Source organism: Bombus huntii, chromosome 1 (genome assembly GCF_024542735.1).
Source record: "Bombus huntii isolate Logan2020A chromosome 1, iyBomHunt1.1, whole genome shotgun sequence".
Taxonomy (NCBI): domain Eukaryota; kingdom Metazoa; phylum Arthropoda; class Insecta; order Hymenoptera; family Apidae; genus Bombus; species Bombus huntii.
Genome location: NC_066238.1, coordinates 20228936 through 20250344, shown reverse-complemented (window position 1 = coordinate 20250344; position 21409 = coordinate 20228936). Strand labels below are relative to the sequence as shown.

At 38.1% G+C, this 21409-nt stretch overlaps 1 protein-coding gene and 1 long non-coding RNA gene across 2 annotated transcripts in view; both read left to right on the top strand.

Moving 5' to 3' along the window:
- LOC126864495 (protein Wnt-1-like) overlaps window positions 1-21409 on the top strand; it is a 76965-nt gene that overhangs the window by 15137 nt on the left and 40419 nt on the right. The gene's annotated exons all lie outside the window — the stretch shown is intronic.
- Window positions 14575-20098, top strand: LOC126864703 (uncharacterized). Its single transcript, XR_007689308.1, has 2 exons — window positions 14575-18394; window positions 18638-20098. It is a non-coding gene; the product is annotated as an uncharacterized LOC126864703 (long non-coding RNA).

The window sequence follows — 21409 nt, the reverse complement described above, 5'->3', positions numbered from 1 at the left end:
CAATCACAAGAATTGTTCTGTAGAGGGTGTAATTATTTTTAGTACCTACAAAAAGTAACACCAACTGACCGTTACAAAAACATTGTATTTCCAAAAATTCCCTATTTCAGGAAACATTTATATTATTTATATTATGTCGTATATTATTTCCTAACCTAAACAAATAACAATTGAGAAACTTACAATAATAGGACGTAGGGTGAGCTCCAATATTTAAATTTTATTTATTGGAAGCGCAAGAAAGAAATAGATTTCATATTCAAAAATGTGAAGGATTATTCCTGCGAATATTAATTTATAACGCTTTTAAAACAACGACTTGATTTTGTTCGACTTTACTTAAACCAGATCCCTGGAAAGTGGAGCTGTTTCTTTCTGGCAGCTTCAATTGGCAGTACAAGAAAAAGTAAAACACATCGCAATCGCAATAGTCACGATCGACTACTTCGGTCTACTTCCGTGGCCCCACTTCTTCCCCTTGCCCTCACCACGGCACACCGCTTTCCTTCTTCTTCCCTTAGCAGAGCATCTCATTTTTATTCCGTCTTCTCCTGTGCTTTCTCACCCTCTTGGACGTTATCCACGCTGGCCATAAATTACACGCTCTCTCCTTTTATCCGCGGCGAACTTAAGTAACTAGATCCGTAGCGGGGCTTGCGAGGGTTTAAACGGCCGATCCGTGTTCCTCCTTCCTTATACGGGTCTCTGTGTGCCCGTGTGGCCAGCCACCAACTCCCCTCCACTTCAACCACTACGTTCTGTTTCGCTCGCTCAGTCGCTATATCTCTGTCTGTACGGCTACTCTCATTCCGAGCAGATGCAATTGCGTTGTCCCGCGGGGGCGAGAGCGTGTCGCGCAGCCGGACCAAGGGGTCCAATAATGGCAGCCTGAATAATACAAGGGACGCACAGGGCGGGGAAGGGTGCAGAGTCAAGTCGTTGTCGCCGCCATGCTCCTTCTCTATTCATGTTAAATTTCATACCCGATTCGGACGGTCCGTGGAAAGGCCAGACGGACCTAGCAAGGAAGAAACGCGGTTCCGTTTGGACCACAGAAACAGGTTGCTGGCGGGATTACGAAAACCGGATTTTGCGATGGTTAAACTACTATTAGCCTAACTATTAATGGCGAGTTTTTCCTTTATTTAATTTTCACAGCTGTTCAAATGTAATTAATGAAAAATGATTTTTCAGTGTACAATATATAGGGTGAGATTAGTATCTGGGTCAGGTTATATTTGTTGGAGAGGGTTAACCTATTAAATGACAAGTTCTTCTTTTATTGGTATTATTATTTTGATTTGTGCATGTTATTATTATATTGGTTATTATATTTGATTTTATTGATTTTTATTAATCTTGGAGTAGATTTAATGGCAATTTATCTTGATTTTATTAAATACACAGGCTGTTTGGATTCATAGTTAGATGTGAGTAACTGAGTTAGGTTATGTCCTTTCCTCTATTGAGAAAACTGTTTTAATACTATTGTTCGATAACTGACGGACAACGTACTGAATTTTCAAATTGCTGTCCTGTGAAAAGCAAGGTACGTGATTTACTGTATTCTCATCCTTCTTTCAGTTATTAATCTTAAAATATTAGCCCTTTCAAATAACTTCGTATAATTTAACATATTTTTGCATAATTTAAATGATGACCAGAAAAGCACATTTCTATAGAAATAATATCAACTCGTCTATAACATAACCTAATCTAGTAAAAGTCACAGGTTTAAAAGTAAATCTGTTATAAAACTATTTTATTCCCTGTTTAATTTCGAAGATTTGGCTGCGTTTGAGGTTAGAACAGCTCGGTCGGCTTACCGGTCGGTTTAGATACTTCACGGTGGTGAGTTTATACACTCTCATTCGTTCCCGGTGGATAGTGTGATGGGAGGCAGAGGGGAGAGAAGATCGTCGAGAGTCGACAATCCCGTGGCCTGACATAAATTAGTCGTGGCTTAAATCCTGGCCTAATCCATCATAAATAACTCCGTGCAGATGCGTGTATATACGGGGAGATTCCGTCCCCTAAATTATTTCGAAAAGATCGCGGCCCACGTGCTGCATCATCCGTTTCAGTCTATCTGTGTGTAAGCGTATAAGTGTGTATTCTCGCGTGTATATGCGTTTGTATGAGTATGTCCGGGTCTGTATTCGCTAGTGTATATGGTCGCCGGTAATACGCGGCCGTATATGCCTCGTCGAGTGCTTAACCACCTGCCAAATGCACGAGGATTCTTTAATCCCCCATTGACAATTTGTCTGTCTCTTTGTCGCTTAAACGGCCACGCTTACACACGTTGAAAAATTCTTACCTTCGTTGGTGGTACTTACGTTTCATATCGTTCTCGTTATCTTTTTTATTCAGGTAGAATTCTTGAGTTTTAAGGAGAGACAGCCATTTGTTTATGTTGTTAGGTTAGGTTTTTGGAGAATGGGTGCTAGGTCGTTTAGAGGATGTAATAAATTTTTATTGAGTTTCATAATGGATGAAGATTCACGAGATTGTCCTTGGCTTTTGAAAAAAGGGTTCACAAACTGTTTAAAGAAAATGACGTATTTTTATTATATTTAATATTTGAACAAACTCTTGAACGAAGAGTTATTTGCCTTTGATCATTAACTGTATTCATTATCTATGTGATCGTTATTACTTATGTAACTAACATCTTCTTTATAGACCAAGACACAGATAATCATTAATACGTATATGCAAAAAGACTTCGACAACAATCAACTCATAATTAACGAATAAAATATGAAACAGTCAACAAAATGGATAAAACGCATCAAAAAGCAAGACATACAAGCTTCACTCCCATCACAAAAATTCATCTAACAGATTACCATGCGCGTATGTATACATATACTTAAATATTTACTAAGCATATACAACTATTCTTTTAATAATTCAGTCGTCGATAAACTATCCTCACTACAGCCCCATTATTGTCATCATATTTCCTTCACAAGCGGACTCATATATACGGTAATCCTTACTATTAACGTGGTGAAAACCTGATCGTATTCTCGGAGGGATACGATTCATAAAACGCGTGCGTGCGTCGCGTCAAAATCAACCCCCGTTGACTAGTAACTTTCGGAAAACGCCGCTCCTTTATTTACGATTTAAACGGGGACACGGCCGCGTTTACGTTGGATGGTTATTATACGTGTAGGCGAACGTGTGCTTAACACGCGTTTCGCGATGCTAAATCTATCCTCGTGCATTCTGGCCGCGTTCTGTAACCCCTCGCGTGGCTGCACCTCGCTTCTTTAATATTAATGGACAAGTTAGTGGACATTCTCCTTCGTCGGGTGTAGTGATGCCGCTCGTGATTCCGCGTACGCATTTATTTGGCCACGCGGAACCCTTTTCTGGTGGTTTTTTCTTCTCCTGATTTCTTCTTTTTTCTTTTTTTCTTTTTCTTTTTTCTTTCCTTTTTTTTTTTTTTTGTTTTTGCTCAAAGGAGCATTATAGTAGACAGAGTAGACTTATTCTTGCGGCTCTTTTTTTTATTTTGGATAATGTGAATTCTATTTCTTCTTAACAGATAACATTAAGATAATCTTTAATTCTATATTTTTCTCTCCCAGGGTGAGTAGGTTTCCACCTATAGATTTGAATGCGTTCCGTAACTTTTGTGAAGGGAATGATTTGTTTTATTTTTTATTCTTGCGAATGCTGAATTTGATGAATTCTACTTTTAATGAACATTCGATGAACCCTCGCCTGCAAATTACGTAAATAGATTTAACCCAATATGTTTCATTTTATTTTGCACTTTTGTGAAAAAGTGAATTTATTTAATTCTTGCTTTTATGAAGCATGACTGTTATAAATTCTATTTTTAGCGGATATTTGCCGAATATTTACCTGTAATTTGTGCGTTTTTTTTCCTTCTGTCTGTTTTCAAGGGGTGGATAGATTTCCTCTCCAGACTATCGTTACTTTTTGTATTTTTATAAGAGAGCCCTGGTGATTAATTAGATTCTCTAAAATATTGCTTTAAGAATGTTAAGATTTGTTTTTTGTAATTTTATTTTTTTTCTATTTTTTAACGAAGCGCAGGTGGATTTCTTATGATAAACTTGTTTTATTTCCGTCGAGGAATGATAGATTTTTCTCCCATGAGCAAGCAAAATTCTGATTATCGATGGTTAAAGCCTAAAGCAACATCGTCAAAAGCAGAGTGTGCGTCGAACGCAATTTGTAGCCCAGAAACATCAATTTGTATTCATCCATAGCGAGCAGTAGTTGGCTAATACACACTTATAAGTATAATTGCGTTATACATCAACGGGGAAAGGAATCACGTGAAAGGCTCGCACGTCCAACGCGGAATGGCGCGCATTAATTATTACCAATGCGATACACCTTTCGTCGAAATAAAACAAAGGGACGAAAAAGAAGAAAGTGAAACAAGATAAGAGAAAAAAAGAAACAATAAAAATAAGAGTATATTTTAGCATTACTGAAATACTTTTTTCAATACTGATGATAATCTTTTTTACGTCTCTCATTCGTATAATGAGCAGCTTTTATTTTAATAGAATTTTTTTAATAGAATTTTATAACGTTACTTTATCTATGACACTTTCCAATATTGTTACGTTTCAATACAACTTTTACATATCTCATCACTGAATCCTCGATGGATTAAAACCATCCTCTACTTTCATCCTCTTGTTCCGATCTAAATCCTCTATCTCTTATTACATCCGCGTCTCAACCTGTCTGCCTTATTCAAAACCATTTTTCCACTTCGGTCTCCACAAGTTTAAGGATGATTTTCTTAGACAAGCTTAACGATTCCCACTTCATTGTTCGAGAGTTTGATGAATCAGATTCTTATAGACGAACGACTCAAAGGTATTTTGTTGGAAGCTTCTTCAACTACTCGAGGGTTTTTCCACCCTCCGTTTGACCTAACTCGATTGCGATAGAGGAAAACCAAGATCAAACTGGTTGTTCGGTCTTTCTGTTGAAGCATTGTGAGAAGGCTGCCAGCCAGGTAGAAGTTAGGCTCTCTTTTTTCCCTGACCTCCCACCCTTTTCGGGTATTGCTTGCTCACGCCATAAGTAAATATGGATTTTGGTCTTGGACGATAGGCGGTTATGGTTTTTTTAGCTTTCTTCTCAAAAGTGTTCATGAGATTGGCTCATGATTTTTGCTTAGTAGCTAGATTTGTTGAAGTGTTTCAGAGTTTGGTTATTGGGAACTGAAAAGAAAATTGGAAGTTTTCTCATTTAGATTAGGGAATGAGATATTGGTTGGAAAATCTAGCTGAATTTTTATTTTGTTATCGTTGGAAGATTATTTAACTTGATAGATAAATAGATTTCAAAAGTGAGCTTGAGTTAATTTGAATCAAGCGTAACTTAAGTCCTAATTTATCTATTTTATTAAAATCTTTAAGTTTAATAACGGAGATCGTTTATCTCGAAATGCTGAAAAATGTTAATCTGACGTAAGTAAGCAAAAGATTGTTCAGTTACATTGTTCGGTAGTAATTCTTCTAGAAAATTCATTCCAATTATCCAGACTAATTTCATGTAAAAAGAAGAAAAAGCTATGGAATAAAATTTGTCCACTTTCGGCTGAATCTTCGAGAAAATCGAATTTGGAAATTTATCAGTATACTTGAACATGGTTAAATAATCGATAAAAGGTAATTCTACGTGTGAAAATAAGACGAAAATGTAGAATGAAATTTGTTTACAAGATGCTTTGTTTGCGAGAAAAAAAATTGAAAATTTATCGTACGCGTCTATTAGATCAATTAACGTAACTAAACGTGTTCAAAGTCTATGTTCTGGAAAATGAAAGCTTGAACAGAAAGATATTTTCGATTTATTTTCACACGTAGAATGGCCTTCTGCCGATTATTAAGTCCCATGTTCAAATATACTTGATAAATTTTCAAATTCGATCTTCTCGAAAACTAAGTCGAGACAAAATTTTCTTCTATACTTCTTTCTTATTTCCGCATAAACAGTCACATCGTTCTCTCTTTTATACGTCACCCGATTGGACTCTACAGATCACCAGTCCAATTTAATATACACTTAGCTATCCACCTTAATTTAATCTAAATCTTCCCATCTAATCCAAGTTAAGTTACTAGTCTAATCCAAGTTAAGTAGCCTACACTCAAATCTGACTTCTCCCTTGAAAATTCTGAAACATAACCAGAACTCATTCGGTAAAATTCATCACCTAAATCTAGTTACTCATCCTAGTTTAATCTAAATCCACCAATCGAGTCTAATCTAATTTAAATCTAAGCAAACTAAACCGCCATTTTTCCCCCCAAAAATTCCTAAAGCTCGTTCCCTAAAATTCACCGTAAGTTCCCCCACCGCAAAGATCCTCAAACTATACCAATTACGCGAAACCCTATCTAACCCCTCTCATAAAACCCCCTAAACCTACAATAAAAGTCATTCACCCGCATGCACCACCAACTCCTGCACGATCCTGCAATAAAAAAAAATCCCTAGACAACTCAAACAATTTTTCCATCCACCCATCTGCTGTTCACGGTGATCGACTGACATATTACTCGAAGAGCATGCACAAAGGCCTCGGCGGAAGAATAGCGTGGCAGAAGAAGCGGGGCACATTCGTCAGACAAATTGACCATTTCCATGTCAGACTGACCCTATATAACATATGTATGTATATAGATAGATATGCGGCTGGCCGAGTATGTATGTAGGTATATAGGTAGTTTGAGGCCCGAGGCGCTGTCGGAGGAGGTCATTACTCGGTTGCGTATACGCGGCCCTCCGTGGGGTAGCCTTCTTTTTTTCTTCTTCTCTTTTTCATGGCAAGGTGATTTCCGTTCGGTTGGTGACTCACGGTCCAACAACAGCGAACGAGCTTGGAAAAGAAGAAAAATACGACGAACGAAGGAACGTTCAATCAGTGGTTGCTCCGCGTTCCTCTTTGTTTGGTCCACCTATACCACTTGGCTGGAGTACGAGAAAACCGCGAAAGGAGCGGTGGAGAGAGAAAAAAAAGAAGAAAGAACCTAGAATCTAGAGTCCTAGCGTGTTCCTCCAGTTCCCCATTTTTTTCCTACTTCTTCTTCCCTCTTTTTCTTGCTTACTCTCCCTCGATGAACTTTCTAACCCTCTCGCGTTCCATTTCTGGCTGCTTTTTCGCTGGGTCGTCGCGTCGCTCCTTTCTCCGGAATATTATTCGAATGGTTGGAGAACTCGAGCCTGCAAGCAGAAGAAGAGTATAAGGACGGGGGAAATCGCGGTAACTGGGGCGTAATGCGTAGGGATGAAATCGAGTGGGCAGCATATATACATAGGGGTGGAAGGTACCTTGGTGGAGATGCCAGGGTGAAGTACCGAAAAAAATCATACGTAAGAAGGAGATGGAAGATGAGGAGAAGCAAGAAGAGGAGAGAAAAAAAAATAGCTGATAGGGAGGGTACTCTTGATTTGCCCGGTAGCTCGATTTTTCGTGGTCGACCTTTTGTCGAGGCAGAGGCCGATCTTTTCTGTTCTCCTCTGGTTTATAGCAAGAGAGAGAAAAAAGGGGGCCATGACATGGAGGCGGTGTACAAGAGGTGTACGTGCCCATGGAGAAGTAGGGGCGAAGGAGGGTGCCTGTATGCTCGAGGGAGGAGTGAAGGGGTGGTGGGAGGGGTTGGGAAAAATGGCGAATCTCACTAACAAGCTTTCGAGCTCGAAGCTTGTGGGAAACAAGCTTCAGGCTTGTACGTTCGTCGTTGGGTCTCGTCTCCTCTCCTAGTCGAGAGTAGAGGAGGAGAAGGGGAGAAAAGAGCAGAGGAAAGGAAGAGAAAAGAAGAGGAGAAAGAAGTACACTCGAGCGGAAAAAAGCCGAGCGTGCGGTGCTAGTCGTGTGCTTACACCGCTTCATCCCTTGGCTTCCTCCACTCTCTTCCGTTCTATTTTTCTATTCTTCCCTCTCTTTCTCTCGTTTGCTCTTCTTACCCCTTCTTCGTAGCCCCTCCTCGCACCCTCGATGGTTTGGTCCCAGGAACGCGTACATCGCGTACCACATACGCTGTTACACCGCTTCTCCAGCAGTCTCGAGCGTCCTCGAGCGCTCCACCCTTTACGCCGCGCTGCCCTCTCGAAAATCCAACCCTTTTTGGGTCGTTCGACCAATCGTCGCCAGCTAACTAAGGCTAGTTACGTATCGGTCTCTTCTACCACTTGATGCAGTCCACCTTTTTTCTGTGTCGCCTCGCGTGTGCGTGGCCTCTTCTTTATTTCTTCCTCCTCTTTCCTTCCTTCTTTTTAATTTTTCATCAGCCCCGTCTCTTATTAGGTGGAAAGTGCGTGACTGTACTGATTGTCGTTACAGTATACCGTATATGTGTACACGATTGCCATTTTCATCCCGAAATTCTATTTCGTTTACAAGTGTGTGCAGTGTACCGGAGTGCCTTCTTCGTTTTCTTCCTGCCTCGCTATATGGCCGCTCTATTGCTCGTACACGCTGGTTGGTGTGTTCCACTCGGTCGAGAGGCTTTCCACGTTCGTATGCTTGTCCGTTCTCTCTCGCTTTTGGTGCACACGATTGCTCTTCTCTCAACCCGCTACACTTCCGCCTCCTCTTTGCACCCTCCACTTCGACAGCTTCCTCGTGGAGGATCCAGCCAAGTGCTGCCAACTCCCCACCCCACACGCACGAGCTTTTGTCTCTCCGTTTCACTTAGGATCTGTACCGATCGTTGTTCACGTGTCTCTTCGTCGGACACTCTTCGCTCCCCCTGGCTTTTGCCCCTTCGAGAGCATTCTACTTGGTTTCTTACTCGGTTTTTCGAGTTCCTCCGAGTTTAATAGCCTCTTTAGCCTCTTTTCTACTCTAGAACCCGACTCTCCGTGGCCCTATCTGTTGCGTTTCCTTGAGGGTTTGCTTGATTTCTTAGTCGGTACTTTAACGTAAGAGTCTCGTGTCTCTTGCTGTCTCCTGTTCTTGATGGAATATGTGAGCTTGTAATCTTTTACAGTTCATAATTTTATAGAAATTTTGTATCAATTAATCTTTCCTAACCGTTGGTTGTTCGTAGCACTGTTCCTTGTATTCTTTTAATAGCTTGTTTCATTTCTTCATTGAACCCTAAATAACATATTTTGTGTCTTTTATTTTATTCTAATTCTTTGCCGATTTTTCTTTTGATGATTGCTATCGCTTGCTTAAGTTCTTATTCAGACTATAGATACAAGACTATGTCCACTACAACTGTGTCCTACTTTATCCATTTTATAATTTCATGGTCCCATAGTCACCTTTCTTCTTAAGAGAAATCTACAACGTTTCTTTATAACCTAACTTATTTATCGTCCTTTTTGTGGAATTCATATAAACATCGCGTCGCCGATACTTCGAATCGCCGATACGTGAAATCATTTCTAACATGTGTTAACGACCCGAACAAAGGATGCACGCAATAATATTTTATAGTATTCGTGAAACGCATTCCAACGAATAAAAGCAACAATGTCCGAGGAATTCGAGAAAGGGCAAAACAACCAGGCAACCAGGTCGGCTGTTTCGCACGGGTTTGTCGAGTCAGTGACGGAAAAACTGTACCACTGTTGAACAAAAAGAGAAGAAACTGATCAAGAGTCGACCTGTTCCACGATTTTCCACCAGTCGAACGAATCGGGGAACCAGTAACGCGACAAAAAGAGAACAGCATGGTCGGTGTGTTTCCAGCATTCTACTTGTGGATGTCAATGGCGAGACCAAAGGGGAAGAGGCTGCAGGCGGATGAAAGTAAAGAAACAAATCGCAGGAAAGAATTCGTTAGGGGAGAAGGTTGGAGTTCCTCCCGCGGGAACGTGGCATCTCCACGCCTGGTCGCGTGCTTTCTCGTCCGCGAATCCATCTTCTGCGTTTTCTCTTTTTCGTCTGGATTATTATGTGACGTTGCATCTGGCGAAGATGATTTTATTAATGGCGCTTTAAAATTCGTTGGTGTGCGAACTGTAATGTTATTGTAGTACTGTATAGCAGAAAATGGTATTAAATATTTAGATTCTGAATTAATTTCTAAAATCTTTTTAGGTTGGGGTTAGGTTCGGAATTAATTTCTAAAATCTTTTTAAGTTGAGTTTAGGTTCGGAATTAGTTTCTAAAATCTTTTCAGGTTGTTAATTTATAACGCAGATTAACTGGTGTAGGAAATATAACGTTATTATTATAATACTTTACGGAAGAAAATATCGTTCAATATTTAGATTCCGAATCAACTAAAATTCTCCTTTTAGGTTAGAAATTTTATAAAGAACATTTAAGGTTTAATATTGTGGCGATTAGATTTTATATTAATTGCAGCATACCAGCATTAGAGAGATTAGAGATAATAAAGTTGACAAAGAAACCGGCAGTATTTAATATGACCTTTTCCACTTTCTACCTTTCCTACAAAACAACACAACACATAAGCGTAGAGTAAACCTATACCTAACCTCTAACTCTCGACTTTGCCTCCAACCTACCAAATCTTCCATTCTAACCAATCAACTACCTTTTCCTTCACATGGTCGAAATCTCCATATATGAAGATCCTTAGACCGAAACGTGATCCAGTCACATTCGTCGAGTGGCCAAACGCTATGTGTTCATTGGCCACGCTGGACAGCAATGTGCGTGCATATAGATGAGAGCGGAAATAGGCGCGCAAACAAACAGACAAACAAGTCGCATTCAGCGACTCGCGGATTGTTCCGTGAATTTTGCAGAAGTCATATTCATTTCTGAGATTGGCTTCTTCCAACTTCTCTCGTTGCTTCCTCTCTTTTGCCGCTGTTTTTCCGCCTCTTGGACCCGGTCCTCTTGTTCAGCATCAGCGGCTAGAGTGAACGAAACGAAACGATTCCATCTATCGGAGATGCTGGAGATAGCGGAACTCGGAATAAAGCGGCGCAAGATAAAAGGAAGAGCACAGATCCTCTCTGTTAAGAGAAACAGGGAATTCAGATTGAGGAGGGAGAGAACGAAGGAGGATGGGGAGAAGGAAAGAAAGAAAGTGAGCGACCGGACGGAGCCGATCGATCGATTCTTCTTGCCAGAAAAGTTGCGGGCTCGCTTCGACTACGTCCTCCTCTTAGGCTTTGCCTACCTACTCCACAATTTTTCGTGCAGCCGTTTACCGATAAAGCAGCGCGCCGCGACGCGTGTCCGCGGAATCTTATCTAGCGGGTGTACACTGTGAAATTGACTTTTCCGTGGTTGGAAATGAGGTTAGTTTCTTTGCATCGAAAGTTACGTTATCCTTCTGTGGAGTGGCAATGATACTTTCGCGATACCGGAAAGTTTCTTATAAATGAAATCTTGTTGGCACTTGATTCTCATGACCTTTTATTTTATATGGGGTTTCCTTTCTAATTGTTGAAATTCGTTTCATAGTTATATGGTACAGAAGAGGAATTCTGTTATATTTTTGTGAAATAATAACGAAATAGCGACGAAGCGAAAATTAGATGCATGTATACTACATAGTACTTTAAGGTTAGAATCAGGATCATAAACAATCTTATAATCGCTCTTGACTTGTATAACCTTCAAAATAAATTGCGCAGGTATTTTTCAATAAGTTTGAAGGCTCAATTAATGACACACAGATTGTACTGTTTAAGGTTACGCAATCACGCTACAAGCCTAGTCTAAACTTATCATGAACTTTCCAGTTCAACAACCATCCAATTTCAAGTCCAAACATCGGCTACCATACACAAATCAATCCCTAACCTCATCAGCTCAAGATTATACCCAAGGGCAAGATCAATTTGGTATACACATGGTCATAATCCGGGTAACACGGTTTCCATCGAAAAGCCGATCACCGGAGGTAATATTCGGCGTAATAAGATAAAAGAAAAGACGGTCTGGTTCTCTCTGAGGAGAGGAGTTCCGGCGTAGATTGCACCGAAGTGGTCTTCCTTGGAATCCTAGCCGTTCGCGTGGCCGTGCATCCTTGACTCCTCCCCACCCTCTTATCCCCACTCCACTTTCGTCGCGGAACGCAACAATCGAGGCCAGATCGCAAGAGGAGACGCGGAATCGTCCACTTCCTCCGTGCATGCACCAAATATTTCCACGAGAAAGAAATTCTATGAATGGGAACTCGTGAGATTGTTTGTCGACCAAATTCGATATTCTTACAAGACACGGAATGCAAATCTGAATAATATTTATGGGACGAGAATCGAGAGCTAGAGTCAACGGTGGATAGCTCTTGAACAGAGAATCGTGTGGACAGTATTGCAGGAGTAAAGGTAGGCTCCTCAACTGTACGCAGATAAGCGATTTTACGAGCAGTCTTGGAATTTCAACTCGCTAAAAGTGACACAGCCTTCCCGGGCGCTTTTACGCGGCCTTTGAGTTTCATTTCTCTAACCTTTCTTTCGTCGTTTATTTTTGCCATAGGGTGGCCTGAGATTTCGATGGTATTGGTAGTAGGATCTTTTGTGAAACATTCTGTAATTCAGTTTCACATTGAATGTTTAAATAATTCACGTGTTCAAATTCGACTATAATACGAAGTAATGGCAACAGTCTTTCGCCGCCTCTTGTCATCTTTTGTTACTGTATGTTGCAAAACATTTCCAACAATCAGAAGTTCCTTAATGTTGCTTTACTCGAAATCACTGAATCTATCTTTGTTCTTTTCGCTTCCACGTATCGTCTACTATAATGGAAACCATATTTTTACCAAGCCCAGAACCCCATCAACATATTATCTCCATAAAACCATACTGATCCCTATTTGTGGTTAGTTCGACAATTTCCCGTAAATTTGTCAAGCCAAAACTACTACTACCTATCCAAAGAAACATCAAATCGCCATCGACGAAGCTTCTACCCGAAACCGATACATCGTTTGGATCACCGCTTACTACCTGGCCAAGCAACACCTCCCTGTAAAACACTTAAGGGCCGCTCTCGCGAGTCGAAATTAGAAGTCGATAAAATCCTCATTGGCGTGTGTATCGGTTGCACGGAGGTCGATGTTTGCGATATACTGGCGAATGGTCGTCGGGATACCGGGCCAGTAGAGAAGTGGATTTAAATATCCTTCTTCCGAGCTGTCCAGCATCTCGATAATTCTCGTGATCCGACGGCCTGCTGGACAACCTAACGAACGTAGCTCGATCGAGAATCGTTAATGGCGGATGGAGTTAGGTTAGGGTGGGGATCAAGCAGTCGCCAAATTCACAACGCTAATGCCTGCCGGCCGGTTCTCTGAGCCTATTTCCGATATCGGGCAGGGCCGGTTTATAAAGTTCACCCGGCAAAACGACGCACTTGAGTGACGTGCGGTCGGATCGTACTCGTTAATAAGTACCGCGGGAATGCTCCTGAAGCAAAAAGCCGCTTCCATGATCCTTCTCTCTCTCTCTCTCTCTCTCTCTCTCTCTCTCTCTCTCTCTCTCTCTCTCTCTCTCTCTCTCTCTCTCTCTCTCTCTCTTTCTAACCTATGGATAATATTCTTGAAAGCCTTTTCTCCAGTAAAGATCTCTCTTTACGTAGAGATTTATGATTTTAATATATCTTTAATATATGGTGCTTGTTTTGTTCTTTATTTGATGGTTTAAAATTGTGAATTCGTGTTGGTGGTTTTTAAGCTCTCTTTCTCTGCCCAATCCGTGGATAATATTTCAGAAGGTATTTTGCATGAATTTATGATTTCAATGCTACTTTTGCTTTTTTCTTGGTTTTTTATCTTGATGATTTAAAAAGTGTAGTTTTATATTTGTGGTCTTTTTGATAGATTTTTTGCTGAGATGTACTTGTATAGGTATTTTTAGAAAAGATGTTGCAGTCTTGTTTCAATTTAATCAACCTTAAAGGTTTCTTTGACCTGATAACTGGGTCATCTCTGAACCATAAACTGTTTTGATGCATGGGATTAAAGATTAGGCATATATACTCACAATATAATATATGTGTATTATAAAAGGTGATACTGATACTATCGCTGTTTAGTCAACTCAAAGGCAATGCCGCCAGCGATAACGCCCTGTCGGTATATTCTTTGCTGTGATTGGCGGTACTGTTTCGTGTTAACTACATACACATATATATTGGAAGGAAACACCGTGTGTATTTTTAATTATTTTATTAGCATAAATTTCATGATATAACATAACCCAAAAATGATGCATAAATAAATTTCTAAATCTAAAATATGAATAAATAGTTTGATTTACGCTTATATCTATAACATATATTTTATTGTGAATGTCTTAACACGTCTTTTTATATTATGTCCTTTCTGCAAATTCTTGCACCTTAACATTTTCCATATATGTACATACCTGTACATAAACATCCACGATCTATTTATTAAAACTTAGAAATTTATTTATGCCTAGACTTTCATATCTTGTTATGTCATTAAGTTTATCTAAAGAGGATTCTTGATAAAAAATTCCTCATTTTTTCTCAATTACGTTTGCATCACGTCGAGACCACTCTGTAAATCCTTGAGGCTATTTCTCGCGTTCCTGAATGCATCGAGAGTCGCGGTTAAATCGCGTCTATTCTCGGAAGGTGGAAGTCCGCCACGGGCGACGAAACGGAGGCGGCGGATCGTGCCAAGGTATCCGCGACATTTCATAAACACGAAATCAATTTTAATCCTCGCCGAGTGAGGCTGTCCTCCTCGCCTGGTCTGAACGGTGCTTATTTATAAGCACAACCGGGCCACTTCCTGCACGGGATCATGCCGCGAATCTCGCATCCTTGTGATCGCTTTGTAACCGGGGAACATCGCACGTTAATAGACTCTGTGTTGTATATTTGTCTTTCTGTACATTCATCGCAAGATTATCACGGGAAATGGCAAACTTTGTGACGATACTGGAGTGCAATTCAAGGTCAGTTGGTGAGGATAAATCTTTATAGGTTATGACATTCAGGTTAGATAACTTTTATATTATCTCTGTTTTATAATTATTATATAGTGAAATGCCAATGTAAATATTATAAATATGAGTATTTGAAACCTCTTAACCAGGTCATCTATTAACCAGAAATTTCTATAATCATGAAATTGGAGGTTAGTATTGATACAGCAATTTCAAATAGGTTAAATATAATTCTTGAAAATGTAAGTATTGTATAATAAAGAAATTTTTCAAATAACTTTAAAAAATAAAAAATCCATAAGTAAAAAAATTATTATTAAGTAATTGTAGCAGTAAATCCGTTTCTTGTCTTAATCGTTAAAAGTGTAAAATACAAGATTTGAGAAAGACAATTTTTAGTACTATTAGTATTAAAAAATTTCTTAGCTTCCATATTTGAAAGAGGTAAGGGTAAAGGGGCATAAACTGTATTAATTAATATAGAATTATGGCATTCTTTGTTTTTTCTTGTGTGATACTTTTGTCGTCGGTGTTACCGTTTTCTTGTTTTTTAATATAGCTTATGTTACACAGAGGGAGGTGTAATCTTATAGGTTATGTTTGATAATTAAAGGAGAATTGACGAGTAAGTATTGAGTAGTGAAATCTAATGTTGTAATTATTAAGCACTGAAAAGTTAGAATTATTAAGTACTTGAAGAGTCGGGTTACTTTCCTACAGATGTGTGTGAGTATCCTGAATAACGAATCTTTTATTCTTTCTATTGATATTTCCATATTTTCTCTAATAAAGTTTAAACTTCTATTAGCTAATAATAAAAAATGATGTATTTAAAAACTAGTTTTGCATAAACATTAAAGTGGTAAATTAATACAAAGCGATCAGTGGATGTTGTAAGATCGTTGAACTTGAACTTGCTGGCGGGTAAAAGCAGATGGCAGATAAAAGGTGTGATTTTGATTAGAAAAATTAAGTTCACCAAGGTATCAATCTTTATGAAAAGCAAAAATGACTTCGAAATTAGGTTTAATGCTAGTGTTTCTCTCTATATTATTAACGTTAATTCTCTGTTCATAAAACGTGTAATACACCTTTCTGAAGTCCATGACTTTATTGCTCCCTTACGTTCACTTTACCATAATCTCACTAATCTATCATCAATCTTTTCACTGCAAAAATGCATAGTTATTTTTTATATACGTTCAAAAGTTTCTTAATATTTACAAAAAATGTTTATAAATCATGGATATCTTAAAAATAAAAAATTAGTGAAATAGTTATGAGAACTTTATAAAATTTGTATACAAAATTGTCAATATAAAAGAAAGAATTTATTTTACTAATAAATATAAATCTTTTTTGAAAATTCGCTATCACGTTTCGAACGACAATAGAACACCTCAATTTCGCCCAACAATTTATTTCCACCAATCCACTGAATGGCTCTCGCATACGTCTTCGTTCCGGTACTTCCGTCGCCGCATTCGTCGAAGACCAGTGCCACTGTCACTCACCTGCCGAGCTCGGTGTAGCTAGAAAATTTAATTAAAGCCGCACGTGGCCGTAAATTATCCTGCTATCGACAGGGATACCGGATCGTGGTGGCGGCTGTAACTTCCACAACAAGAAAAAGAAAAGAACGGAGAATAAGTGTGGAAAAGAAACAAACGAAATGTGCCTATACGTTTGCTGTGTTTGTGTATGGGCACATTGTGCCTGTCGTGTACATTGTATGGTTGTATATACTTGCATATGTTATAAATGCTTGTGTATATTTGTGCATGCTGTGTGTGGCTTCCTGTACGTGTGTATTTGCCTATATATGTACAGATGTCATAGATGCTTATGTATAGTAACCATACTACATACATGATACTATCCTTATTGTAAATGCTTGTAATGCTTGTGTTACATGTATTTGTATATTCTTCTTTGTAATATCAAAAATTATCCACGATGTCATGTGTTTGTGCATATTTCTATACGTCACAAATATTTGTATTTTGTTATCAATGTTTATGTACACATATTCATATATTTCATATTTGTATGTTTATATTTGTCTCACATATTTTTCTCCTACTTATATTTGTACATACTAGTTTAGTTTAGATTTGTTCTTACGTACATATTATATCGGTATATAGTTCGATATGTTGAATATTTGTCTATACCTTCGTACGTATTTTATACGTATTATGTGGAATATGGATGCGTATGGGTGTACGCGTGAAACGAATGGACTGAAGAAAAGTAGTGGGCTCAAGAGGTATAGTAATATTAGTAATACATTCGGCGTGTTGCGGCCGCTGTTAGCACCGTTAAACTAGCTTTTACTGTTCCGGTCGGTCCTTTGAACCTCACCGCCTATGCGGCAGCCACGGGCAATAAAATGCGTTCACCATAAAATACCGAGTCTCTCTAGCCTCGCCACGGCCTCGACCATGCTCTCGTCAATGCTCACGCAACCTACCTAGCCCATTGCACATCCGGTTGCGCCCGTTTTCCCCGACCCGCAGATTTTTCACGGGAACCTTTAATTATTCCACGAACGGGATACTCCTTAATGTCGTACGTTTTTGGGGATTCTAATCTAATTCATACTAATCGTATAAGAAAATTAGACTGTAGTTGAAAATATTCAGGAAAAAAATCTAAATCATATTTATCGTTAATACAGATTTGCTGAGTAAGAGCGCGGATCTTATAAATACTTAGTCAATGGTAAAAGTAAAATTCCTGAAAGGAAAGAAAACAACATTTTGGCAGATAAAGAAATTTGTAGATACCGCCAATTATTTATTTTTAATCCTATTAATCGATCAAACTTAAATTAAAACATACGTTTAAAGTGTTTTAAGGTAGTATGAGATAGACTAGATTAGTAGATGTTTGAAATTGTAGATTAGTGGTAATCTGTTTCCTGTTTGTTTGGACATGCGTGTTAGAAGCTTCGCGATATGTTTTCAGTGCAATTAAGTAGTCTTGTCAAGTGCTATCCTTCTTAAGTCTTAGTTCTTTTTTTAAGAACTTTTAAAGTGGGTTTTAGTTATTTTGATTGATAAAAGAGAAATGGTTTTTGGTTTGATGAATGGAGATCTGTCAATGGACACTTTCGTTGAAACATTAAAATGTGAGTATCTACAATCAGTTATGTGTATCAAGGAGCTTCTGTTTTCCTGATTCTACCTTTATGGAATCTTTCACACTGATCATGTTACTGTAGAGAAGCATTCGTATGTGAAATAAGAAAATACTAATACTTTAATTTGTATTAAAGCAATTTATCTGCGTAAATGATCTTGTTCTTACATCATCTCTTTCATTTTCACTTATGTCTACTACATACAAGTGATGACGGATTCCACTGGTTAACAGGTTAACACATTTACTGTCACGACAATCACCGATAGCTGGCGCAGAACTTGACATTTACACCTCGTCAGTCACCAATGACCGTTATGTGGTGGATGTGTCAACATTGTACCATACATAATCACCTTACATTTTTAAGGTTATGGTAAGATTTAGTCATAACTTAAAATGCATAAAATTCATTATATTATACATTACATTTTGTGTAGCATAGCATCATGCATTCTATAATGTATTTTAGTACTTATGTTTTACTATGACGTTTTTACTGTATATCACAATACAGTACTATTAATATGGAATAAGCTGTAATTTTTCAATTGCAGAATAGTATTTCTTATTGTATACATTTTCAAGTAATTGAAAAATATCCCCCTTAACCTTTCAGCCCAAAGTCCTTATACTTTCTTCGATGACAATTTACTCAGATAAATCACCTTAAGCGGCCTAAATCAACAGATACCGAGTCACCAGAAAAATCCCAATACGAAGAGAGATAACCAAAAAGTATCAGACAGACGGAGAGCGAGTTTAGCGGGTAAACATCTGGGGTAATTGGTAGGAAGTATAAGGAATTTTCTGGTAAATTGAGCCGGTCACGGAACGAGATGGAATTTTCTCCCTTCTTGTTGTGGCGCAATGAAAGTTTTCCAATAAGAAACGAAAGAGCTAATCAGAGTTTCCAAGGACTCAATGGCCCGTGAACCAACGTGTCTACGCCTCCCTGCTTGGCCGCTTCTCTGTGTCGGTTACCTTACCTCTGCCTTCTCCTTTTTCCAAAAAGTCGGCAAGCATGTCGAGAACAGTCTGATCTTGCCAGTTTTCTGTATATTCGACTCTGTTCGTGGAGAAAAGGGCCTGCGTAAAGAAGAAGAAACGACTATAGAACCGTGTCGCCTAGAGATTTTAAGTTTCTCCCTAGTCGAAGGCGGAGAGTCGAGACTTGTTTGTTGTGGTAAATTGGGCAAAGTTTGGTCTGACTTAAATTTGGAAATATAGGAATTATGAAGTTTTTGATTATGTACATTTCAGAAAATTGAATTTTATTGTAAAAATTTAGTTTATGTATCTGTTGTGAATATTAGATTAAAGTAGTTTATAGATATAAAATACAGAAAGTTAAATCTCTAAGAAAATGTAGAAAATGTAAGAAAATGTCTCTAAGAAAATGATTTTACAGTTCGGAATGCTGTGAACTTTAGAAAATTATCTTCAAAAGTATTTGTTAAGGTTAATTTAAGTTAAACAAAAAGTATGCCATATTTAATTCTTTGACACTGTGGCCCATCAAGTATAGTATTAGGTTGTCCGAAAAGTGTCTTTCTTTTACCGACACGTCTTTTACAACGACGTATCTTTATACAAACATGAAACCTAATCTATCGATCGTTGTGATCTTTATTTTGATAGAACAAAATGGATCACACGTAATTCGATAAAATAATATAAAACAGAAAATGTTGTGCGTCCATTATTTCCTTATAAAACGAAAGAAATTTTTCGGACCACCTAATATTTTAAATTTCTACATTCGATAATAGAAATGCAAAATAATAACAAAGACACGATTATTTTCTCAATTGTCCATCCTGAATTCCCCATTTTATTATGTTGAAAAAGGATTAAATGTCAATAACAAACATACGTAACATCACGATACACCGCTGTCAAAGAGCACCGGTAATACGATAAGAAGGCATAGAGAGAAATATCTCGGTGTATAAACGAAAAACGATATCCGTATCACCGTAACAAAACAACTACGTACAGTATCATTTGATCATGACATTAAAATTTGTCATCTCAATTTTCGTTCCATCTAAAAAAAAAAATTATTAAAAAAACAAAAGAGTCACTAGTTACACCATTAGTGAAAAGTACATCATGCGATCCATAAAACATTTTCTATCAGATCACAGACGTGGTCGGTGCTTAATGGACAGAATTATTACTCTCTCGTGCAGTCCAAATCGAATGGTTTCGCCCAAAGGGGGTAGCGGAGGGAGGGAAACAGCATACTGTGAGGATAATTTGCGGAAATATCGTCCGTGTAAAATGATCCGCGGCAAGTAAAGCTCTCCGCGTCGAGATACATCTGTTTGTATATTACGCCGAGGTAAACATCGTTGTTGATGCAGCGCGCTATTATGCACCGCGGTGCATGATGCAGCATCGTGTGCCACGCACACAAACACGAATTAACTCCACGCGATTGGTGAGGCTTCGATAGCCACCCCATCTCGTATCGCTTCACGATAGATATCCAATTAGCTATTCAATATTGAAAAGTGTTATTCGATTCGCAATTGTTTACAATTATTTCGCAGACCCGTTTTTGTTTCGTTCTAGCGGAACTTAATACTTTTGTTAGGATTGGTACCAAGATATGTTTTACAGTGGCGAACGTTCGAATAGGGGAAATCTTTATACTAAACTTAAATTAATTTCATTTGTATTTAATACTCATAATAATATTTTAGGGAGCGTAATGTAAGAAATTAAGATATAGATTTATAAGCAAAATATAAAAAAGAAAGAATTTTTAAGTCTCATATTACGGAAAAGAAAATACACATTTTTGTTATGTTCTATATTATTATGAAAAAATTGAAACTAAAATATTTCACAATGTAATTAGCTAAATTTTTATAAATTCGTATAAATTGTTGTCTGTTTGTACAGTCATCTCCATTGTATGTTTGGATCAATATTTACGTTAGATCCTTTTAATATTGTTGATTTAAAATTAATAGAAAATTCTCTTTAGGAAGAGGAAAGTTGTGTACCTGGACGTTGTACACTCGTCCACTTAGTACTTTGAGCACTTAAACATGTTGAGTGCTTCAATCGAAGTAGTTTGGAGTATTGGTACAATATTGATACATATTTGCAGTCTGTGGTTCTTGTATACCTAATTAGTTAAATAATATGAGTACTCGAATATCTTAAATAGGGTAATTTAGTAATTAGGACAAGGTTCGGATTCTGAAATGTGTTGAAGAATTAGATGTGTAATTCTAGCAAACATCGTCTTGTTTTAGAAACTGCCGTTATTTAAAAACACACATAACAGAACGTTTAGCGAACTCGTACGGAAATAGTGAAGTTAATGTGAGTATAGGCGCATGTACACAACTAGAAAACCGTACTTTCAATTTTC